The 9775-nt window shown below is 55.7% G+C and overlaps 1 protein-coding gene across 1 annotated transcript in view; it reads left to right on the top strand.

Annotated features, from left to right (window-relative positions):
- The first annotated feature begins 654 nt into the window (after positions 1-654).
- Positions 655-9775, top strand: part of Lingo1 (leucine rich repeat and Ig domain containing 1) — a 79979-nt gene continuing 70858 nt past the window's right edge. The window contains exon 1 of the mRNA XM_047539870.1: positions 655-824. The gene's annotated coding sequence lies outside the window, so the exon portion shown is untranslated. The remainder of the gene's footprint in view (positions 825-9775) is intronic.

Here is a 9775-nt window from a genome sequence, read left to right as displayed (position 1 = left end):
GGCTTCCCGGGGTCCACTCAGCCCTGATGTGCTCTGGTTGTGGATCTCAGTCATTGTGCCTTTTTATGAAGCCAGGGAGAAATTGAGCGACCCTGAACTCAGAGGACAAGTTAAGATCTAAAGAGTCCAGTGGCTTTCCAAGGCCAGGACCTCTGGAAGGTTCTGTTGTGAAACCACCACCCCTTGTTTCCTTCCCAGAGGCCCCAGGTGGCCTGGGAGAGGGGTTGGGAAAAGTGTGGGATCCATGAGGTGACCCCCAGCCAGGGACGGGCCCAGGGAACTGGTGTGAAGGCAGAGTCCGAGGCCCCTGGTCCCAGAGCCCAAGGGCACTTGGATGCACAAGACTCGCTGTCCATGCTGGAAACAGCCCTCGCTCCCTGGTGCAGCTTAGGGCCGTCCACCGTGGGATGTCTCCAGCGGCCTGGGCTGGAGAGCCCAGGTCCACAGGGCCGCTCTGGCTGCCTCGGCCCTGGGCTGAGTTCCCGCCCTCTGCAGAGGCTGTTCCCCAGCCTGGAGGGGCCTGGGGAGGAGCACTGAGACGCCAGCACGCGGAGCTGACAAGCTCGGCTGAAGTGCGGCCCCTGGGCCCAGGTGCCCCTCTGTCCTGGGTGGGAACGCGGCTGCTCACTCTCGTTTCCCCTCCTCTCTAGGATCCTGTGGCCATGACCTGGGTGCCTTGAGTCTGGCCTGCGCGGCCTCCTGCCCATGTCTCCAGGGCTCTGCCCTCTCCAGCCCCAGACCAGCTTCTAAGCCTGCTCTTCCCACACCCCGTTCCAAAGGGGACCCCTGGAGCTTCAGGACAGCAGAGCACAGCAGCAGTTACGGTAGGTGGCCTCCCCGTGCTACCCACTCCCTGTCTTGAAGGAATGCCTGAGCCTTGTTGATCACTGGAAGAGGAAGGACACCTTTCTGAATACTACCTGTCACAATCTTATAGGTTGTAAGTAGCAAAAACAAAAACAAACTGTTTCAATAAAATGAAATTATCAGCTCATGTAACCAAAGTGGTATGCTGGGCTTCAGGCAGGGCTTGATCCAGTGGTTCATGTGAGCAGGATCTAGTTTCTGTCTATATTCCTTCATGCCTTTTCCTTGGTGATGGCTCTGATCCTAGTGACGTTTGATGTGATATGTTAGAAAGATGTTGCTTCCCGGGCAGTGTGCTTCTAGGTATAAATCTGGGGTTGAGGGTGAAGGAAAAAAAAATCTGCTTCCATGCTAGAACAAATAAAAGTCCAAGGGTTGATCTCCTGGACCTTACTGGCAGTATTTGAATCATCCTGAACCTTTAACTGTGTTCACAGGGCTTGATTTGGAGTCAAGGTCTGACCTTCCCTAACCATGTGATCAGTAAGGAAGAGTGTTTCCCAAAGGACTTTTAAGGACCCGCTGACAGGAGAAGGGAGACCCCCCTCTCACTTTGGAGAGACAAATAACAAATGATCATTGTAGGTGTAGTCTGCCCAGTTGGGACAGCTTGAGGCCAGTCCTAGACTGAATATGCTATGTATCTTTGGACAAATCCCTATGCCTCTCTGAGCTTCTGTTTCCTTACCTGATAATGTTCTTAACTAGCTGGGGTGCTATAAGAACTACCTGAGATGATGGATGAAAAACACTGGCTTCCAGCAGGAACTTAGTAAATCCTTCTTTTCCCCTTCCTACTTCCATCCCCAGGGAGTTTGGGACATCTCTATTTCTTCAAACTTGGAAGGTGCTTCCGGGGACATGTTACTGGTCAGAGTTCTTAGACGCAGAGCCTGAGACGAGGAGTCGTGTCTGAGATCTCTCGAGGGCAGGGTCCCAGGGGAAGTGAGGAAAAGAGACTGGGGCAGGAATGAGAGCGAGTCAGGTCATGGTCGTTGAAAAAGTCCAGCCTTGGGCCTTGGAGCAAAATTCACACCCCAGGATCACAGACTAGGGGTCCTCGTCCTGCACTGGTCAGCATGGGCTGCGGGTCATTGTGGGGGGTCCCTGCGTGGCTCAGGCGAGGCGACCCCCCTTTGTGGAAGGCAGTTCTCTGGGGAAGGGGGAACAGTGAGCTGCGTGGTCCACACCCAGCCCCTGGGGAGGGGGTTGTGCTAGCTGTCGTGGGCTCTGTCCAGGTCACCAGTTAGCACAAGGTGGCAGAAGCCCGTGTCCGCAACCTGGCCTGTCCTGGAGTGGCCAAGTCTCCTGTCTCCTCTGGCTTCGTTCCTGCTGCCCCAGCCAGGGATGCCAGCGCCTTCCAGCCTGGGGTGTGGTCATGGGGTGGGTCCTTTGCCCCTTCTCCTCCAGTAGCTCCTTTTCTCCTCACGAACCCTTAGCCATGTGGTTCCCCCTACCTGTTATACCTTTCCTTGATCTCTACTCCATCCTGTTTTTCAAGGGCTATTTCAGGGCCCTTCTTTTCCAGGAAGCTTCTGCTGACTGTTCCAGCCAGTGGTGTCCGATGGGAAGGCCAAGGCTCAGCGTGCATTTCCTCACAAATACTCTATTGCTTCCCGCATCAGTGCCGAAATGTGTTGCTCTTTTTGCCTTGACTGCTAGGAAGCTCATAGACAGTGGGAGGTCCATCTCTGATAAGCACTCAGGGTGCAGTTGTCCAATAACCTTATCTCTTGTTCTGCCTTCCTTCTTCCAATTTTTTCCCTTGTCCAGATTTCTGCTCTTACTTTTTAGCTTGTGCTGCTGATACTGTTCTCAGCAGCCTCAGAATCTTTGGAAGGAGGTGGGTATAAATCACCACGAGTGGAGGTGAGTGAAGCATTGAGCTCAGCCTATAGCCAATGCTAGGCCTTGGCCTTTCTAGGGGCACCTTGGGTGGGGCCTCTCCCCAGGCCAGAGTGGGGCCTGTCTCCAAGAAGACACCAAGGCCTGACCGTGGTGGCCCTGGTACAGGGCCCACCGTGCCCTGTGGGCTGGGAACAGCGTGGTTCCGCTTTCAGTCCTCTTCCCTTCTCCCTCCCCGTCTTATCAGAAGCTAATGAAAGAGGCTGGAAACCCAATCCTCTGGTAATTAAATTTACTTAACGGGTATTCAAGTGGAGTAATGAGAAGTTTAATGCAGTGATTAGATTTTTCTTTAATTAATTAAAATGAGAGCCATGTGTCTTGCCAGCAAACCAACTTGACCCCGTGCTTGAGCGCAGCAGGCAGAGGATTGGGTGCTTGGCCAAGTGGGTGGGGGTCAGGGTGATGCTGCCCCCGCCCTGGCGTGACTGTCCTCCAGAGTCAGCCTGGCTCGGATGTCCACTCAGACCCGTCGGCTCCTGTCTCTGAGCCCTGCGAGTACCAGGGACTAAGTCACCCAGGGCCCAGGGATCCACAGTCCCGGCTTCAGGGAGCTGACAGTGAACCTGCGGGAGGCGTCAGACAGGAGGGTCAGCAAGGGGTGCTGGAAAGGGGAGGGACTTCAGGCACCGGCAGGAGGAGGTAGTTCCGGAGGCACACCTCACTGCCCCCAGCCAGCCCGCATGTTCCGCCAGGCCTGTCAGTCCTGGATCATCTGGGCTCACAGACGTGGGGGGGGGGACAAGGAAGAAATCTGAGATGACCCACAAAGCATGTCTCCCTCTGGGCTTGGAAGTACCTCCCTGGGAGGCTGACCGTCCTCGCTGGCTCCTGAAGGCCAGGGGCGCTGCAGGGACGCACTTCCTCCTGGAGCTCCTTTGCTGTGGTCAGGCCGTGGCCAGGGCAGAGGGAAGCTGGGAATCCAGCTGAGCTGTCTGGAGGGGCCACAGGACCTAGCCAGGGTGAGGGCAGGCAGAGTAGGACCCCAGAAGACCCGCCCTGGCCCCCCAGAGAGGACGTGTTACTGTCAAAGCAGGAGAGAAGCTGCTGGGGAGTCTCGGGCTTCCCTGGTGGAGCCAGGAAGTGTCCTTCATTGAGCTTGACCCTGGCCCCACGCTGAGCCCTGATCCTGGACAGACTGGACCATGATCCTGGTCCCGCACTAGGCCCTGACCACAGCTACCCACGGAGCCAAGAGAGGGACAGGTGCTGGGGTGGGAGGAGTGGACGGGCCTGTTTGTCCATCCTGCCAGCCCTGCTGCCTGTGGGCAGGACTTCTGTGCCAGAGCCCACTCAGGAAGGGCCAAGATGAGTCAGGCACAGTCCCTGCCCACAAGGCTGGTGGGGGAGGCAAGGAAAAAAATCACCAAAAGCACCAGGGATAAGAGCACCAAGTGATCGGAACTCAGGAGGGGTGGCCAGGCACGGGTGGCCCACGGCTCTGCACTGAGAGCCGTCCTGGCCGCAGGTGGGAGGCGAAGGTGCTGGAGGCTGAAGCAGGGCCACTAGGGTGAGGAGGATGGCAGCCTTCTAGGACCTGGTTCATCAGCTTGTGATGAACCAAGGGACTCGTGCGTGAGGTGTGGTCACGTGCCGAGCGCTGGGCTGGTAAGGACACCGTTCGAGGAAGCCACGTGTATCCGTTTCACACAGGAGGAAACAGCCGTGGGGGCCGTCCAGCCTGCTCCGTCTGAGGCAGCCAGGTGGGGTCCCTTTGGGTCTTGCTGGCCGCAGGCCCCACGCTGCTGTTCCCAAGGTGAACTTGCTCTGCGAGCCGGAGCTCTCTCCTTACCAGTCCCTCTCCCTGGCCTGGGTGGGCAGCCCCTCAGGGGAGGCTGGGCTGGTCAGACTGGGGTCATCAGAGTGGGGGAGGGGAGGCGGGCCTTGGCTGGGCAGGGACCAGGCACAGGCTGAGGGACCAACCAGGAATGAGCGTCTTCTGCTTCCTTCATCTTCCCTCTGACCCCACACACCGCTGCCCTCCTTCCAAGGCTTCGCCCTTTCTGAAGCCATCCAGGAAGCTGTCCACCCCCACCTAGTGAAACTGAGGCTCTGAGAGGGACAGGGACCTGCTCAAGGTCATGGCTCTGCCTTTCGTGTTGCTGTAAGCCAAGTGCCTGAAATCCAGTATCTGGAGTTGACTTTAAATACAAGGTTTGTGTTATATCCCGGGGTCGGGGGACCAGCAGTTCACTGTGCTCAGGTGGGGACCCCGGGACCATGGTGCCCCCTGGGTGCCCACCTTCCCTGGGTTCCATGCACTCTGAACCTCTGGCTGTCACCCTCAGGCCATCAAGGTGGGTCACTAGTCCCCAGATGAGGCAGCCAGATGGGGGAACTAGGCCAGGCCACACTGTGACTGCAAGGCAGGGCTGCCCAGGTCCTCAGCTCCAACCAGCCTCTGTGGGATCTCCCTCTGTGCCAGGGTGGCAGGCAGCCCCCACCCCGTCTCTGTCTCTCTTCCGGGGCCCCAGCCTCTCCTCCCCACTGCATCTCCTGCTGCTTCCGGCCTTGCCCTGCACTCTGGCCAAAACCAGTGACTCCTAGCACCCCTCCAGCTGTCCCTGTCCCCTGGAGGGCCTCCCCCTGCTCCCTCTGCCCACATCCCTCTACCCTTTTAGTGTGGGTCCTGCTGCCCTATGGACACCCTGTCTGCCCCCCCCCCCGGGCCGCCCCTTTCCCAGGCCCTGTCTGCAGCTTCCTGCCTGCCCCCTCTTAGGACCTGGCCTCCCTCCTGACTTGGGAGGTTCACGGAGGGCAGGGAGTATCATCTACCCCACTTCCTGGCCACTCACTCCCAGGCCTGGCACATAGCAGGTGCTCAGGAGGCAGCAGGAATCCTCCACAAACCTGTCCCTTCCTTTGCCTGCGGCTCAGCCCCGCCCACCAGGTGCCGGTAGACTCCAGCTCCAGGACACTTCTGTGCCCTCCTCTGCCCCAGGGCCTTGGGGCAGGTGCAAGGCAAACAGGCTCAGAGGCCAGTCCGAGAGCCCAGCAGGTGCAGGGGCCGGGGATTCCTGACCCTGCGCTAAGCTTGGTGGAGGCTGCATGGGACACTGCCTGGGCCCACGTAACCTGCTCTGCTAGTGACTGGCCTGTGACCTTGAGCAAGGTGTGTAGCCTCTCTGCCTGGATTGCCTCACCTGTCAAATGAGGTGACCACTGACCCACCTGAGGGCTGCCGGGAAGATTAGAAGGGTCGATACCATGCAAGGCTTGTAGCACCACTGACAGCCACACTCCCTGGATGTCACCTGTCACCACTGTCACTGAGCAGTGGCCCCATGAAGGCAGAGTGTGTGGTGTTGGTGCTGGTGGAGGGTTCAGGGAAGGTCTCCAGAAGGCGGGGACACAGGAGCAGCAACTTGAAAGATGAGGCACAGAGGCAAGAGAGGGCGTTCCAGGAGGGGGACAAAGCGATATTTACTCAAGCAAAAAAAAAAAAAAAAAAAAAAAACCGCACCAAAGTAGGAGTGTCTCTGGTAACACAGGAAGGTCCCCTTTCGTCCTTACATCGCCCTCTGCCAAGGTCCCACTGTTGTTGGTCTGGTGTGTCTCCTTCCAGAACTTTTTCTCTGTCTTTACAAACATTTATCATGTATTATTTTTTTAAAAAAATAAATGGAATTGGATTTTGTACACCACCCTACAACTTCCATTCTTCGCTCGCCGGTGTATCGTGGGCATCTGTCAATGTCACGGCACCCAGATCTGCCATGTTCTTTTTAATCGTTGTGTAATATTCCATTGTTTGAACAGAGTGTAATCTATGTAACTAGTCCCAGGTTGATGGATATTTAGGTTGGCTTCCATTTTTCACTCTTGCAAATAATGCTTCAGGGAGCCTCCTTGTCTATCTATCTTGCTGACACACGTAGGCATTTCTGTAGGATAGATTTCGAGATGTGGAGTTGCTGGGGGAAAGGTGTGCTTGTTAAATTTTGACAGTTACTGCCATATTGCTTTTCCAAATGATTGGGCCAGTTTAGACGCCCACCCTTGGTATCTGAGAGTGACCATTTCCCCACACCATCCTTCCCACTGAACGTTGTCAATATGGTTAATTTTTGCCACTCTAGAAGAATCTCTCTCTATGGTTCTAGCACTCACTTTGCTTCTCCCTGGCGAGGCCAAGCATTTTTTCCTGCAGTTATTGGTCATCTGTATTTTTCCTCTGTGAACTGACTGTTCGGATCCTTTGCCCATTTTTCTTTTCTTTTTGCCTTTTTCTTATTGTTATAAAAGAGCTTTTAGTATATTAGGAATTTAAAAACTTTTGCCTGTTACGTGTGCAGAAATATTTTCCCTAGTCGGCCATTTGTCTTTTTAACTTTGTTTATGGTATCCTTGGCCATATAGAAGCTTTAGATCTTTATTTAGTCAAATCTGTCAGACTTCTCCTCTGGGTTTCTGAGTTCTGCATCTGGCTTGGTGAGGCTTCCTGAAAGGGTTTATAAGTGGAACGGGGATGAGGTCAGATTTGCGACTGGGAGAGGTCATTCTGATTTCCGATGTGTGGTGATGGATAGAGGGGGGACAAAGAGCAAGAGGACAGATGCAGTGAGACCTTAGGCCAGAGGGGACTGCGGGAGAATTGGGGAGAAGACGAGTTTGAGGAGTGTTCTGGAATTGGCTGACCATGGACGTGAGGCTGAGGGAGGGAGAGAGGAAGGACTCTGGGTTGAAACTGGGGTGTCTGGCTTGGGGCCTGTGTGGCTGGGGCCACCCCCACCCTGAGCTGGTGCACACACGTCTGAGCTCCAGCAGCATCTTGAAATCCCAGAGACGGGTGCCTCTGTCTGTGGCTTCATTGAGGAGGGTATCTGCTTCTTGTGGGGTGTCTGCTCTGTGGCAGGGAATGTCCGAGTCACTCTCTGCCTCGCTTGCTGTCTCTCTTTAACCTCGGCTACCTTATGAAGCACGTTTTGACAGGTAAGGAACCGGACCCAGAGACACGAAGGAACCCGCTGAAGGTCACAGAGCTAGTAAGTGGCAAAAAGAGGATATTTTTTAGCCAACTTAGATCCAACCATCCACACACAACTCCTGCCAATGGCATCTAGGAGACTTTCATTCATTTCTAATGTGACCAACCTAATGTCATCGGGGACTCTTGGGGACCATGGCTGGAGCTATAGAACCTGGGTTTGATATTCAGCCCCATCCCTTACGAGGCAAGTCATTTCACATTTCTGGCTTCCATCTCCCCTTTCCGAAAATGGGGGCACTGACAGTACCGGCCTCCTTGGCGTGCTGCGGAAGTGTGCGTCAGCGTATAGAGAGCGATTGGCAGGGCGCTTCCCTGGGCGCGCCCTGTGACATCGCGACGGTAGCGGTGATGGCCATGGTGCTCACTCAGCTCCTACCCACCCCTGCCCGTGCCACCAATCCTGGGCCAGCTCCTCTTCAGCTCCCCAGAGCAACTTCTCCCACCGTTAGCCTTTGAACGTCTGTCCTGTTTTCAGTCCAAAAACCTTTGGTGGACTCTGAGTTAAAGCCCAGCCAACCAGCAAGAACCATTCAGAGGAAACCCTTCCGTTGCCTTCCGGGACTTGTCCCCCCGCCCCAGCCATTCCAGTCAGGCGTTTTCCAGCCGCCTGTGCATTCCTCCTCCTCCACTGCCCGGCCTCTGCGAACACACCAGAAAGTTCACATTTAAACCCCTTCCTCCCTCAGGAGGATCCAGGTGTACTTTAGAGCCAGGGGTCTGAGCTGACCCCAGCCCTGCTGACCCCACTCCAGCCACGAGCCATGCCCAGATACCTGACCCTAGGACAGTCATTCTCAGCATCACCGGCCCAGAGACTTGTCCACAGGGAACAAAAGTAGAAAGCGGCTGGGGCGGTGGTGCACACCTGTAATCCCAGCAGCTCGGGAGGCTGAGGCAGGAGGATCGTGAGTTCAAAGCCAGCCTCAGCCACTTAGTGAGGCCCTAAGCAACTCAGTGAGACCCTGTCTCTGAATAAAAAACAAAATGGGCTGGGGATGTGGCTTAGTGGTTAAGCACCCCCAGCGTTCGATCCCTGGTACCAAAAAAAAAAGTCAGAAAGCACAGCAGAATTCAGAGCAGGGCTCCTCCTCTTGAACTTATCTAAACAAATCCTGTGACCTTGAGACCCCCTGAATGTAAGGTGCCCAAGCTGGGTGAAGACCTGGGGCCAGTGAACAACTTCTCCCTTACCCACAGAAATCACCAGACTACCGCGGTGGGTCCCGCATCCTTTACACGCGTCCCCAGGTATTTCTTCGGAAAATATGAAGCCATTATTGCCATTTCCTTGCAGGACGTTGCTTTCAGTGGTGGGGCATCGGCCACGCCCTTTAATTCTTAACCAAGCCGGTTCAGTCCTCCCCAGGGAGCAGCCTCGCCCAGCAGCCTCTGAGGGGACTCTATGGCCATCTTTTGGAAGCCCCCTGTCCCACAGGTTCGCGGGGTCTCACTGAGCCTGCCTGTGTCCCAGGGGCGTCTTCACTTTAAACAAGCACGGCCCACCCCCACCCAGTCCCCGCCGCAGCTCGCCAGCACCCTGCACACCACAGTTTACAGCTACCCTGGCCCAAGTTCAGCCCCAGGCGCACAGTGGGTGTACAGAGACAAACACTGGAGTCCGAGGCTGCCTGGAAAGCCCTCATGGTGGAGGAGCCTTCCAGGGGCCTGGGGCAGCTGTGCTGTCCCGGTACTTTTTGGAGGAGGAGTATTTCACTGCAGCCAAGTCTCACTTCTTGGAGAAAGTGAAAACAAATTTCTGGGTGTTTATGAATGTTAAACACTTTCCCTCGGTTGCTGCCAGTGCCCTGTCATTTTGAGGGGCTGCCTCTTTCCCCTATTCTCGTCACTAGCCCACTGGAGCACACAACACTTAAGAGTGTAATTGCCAAAGTAAAGCGCCAGCAAGTTCACAATATGAGCGTACAGTTAAGCTTGCAGCTCATGGCCACCGCAGGCCCCCGGCCCCCGCCTGCCCAGGCTACCCATCCAGGGCAGGTGGGCAGGGGCCCCAGG

This window comes from Sciurus carolinensis, chromosome 2, assembly GCF_902686445.1.
Source record: "Sciurus carolinensis chromosome 2, mSciCar1.2, whole genome shotgun sequence".
Taxonomy (NCBI): domain Eukaryota; kingdom Metazoa; phylum Chordata; class Mammalia; order Rodentia; family Sciuridae; genus Sciurus; species Sciurus carolinensis.
Note: the sequence above shows the minus strand (reverse complement) of the source record. Positions and strands in the feature narration are given on the sequence as shown.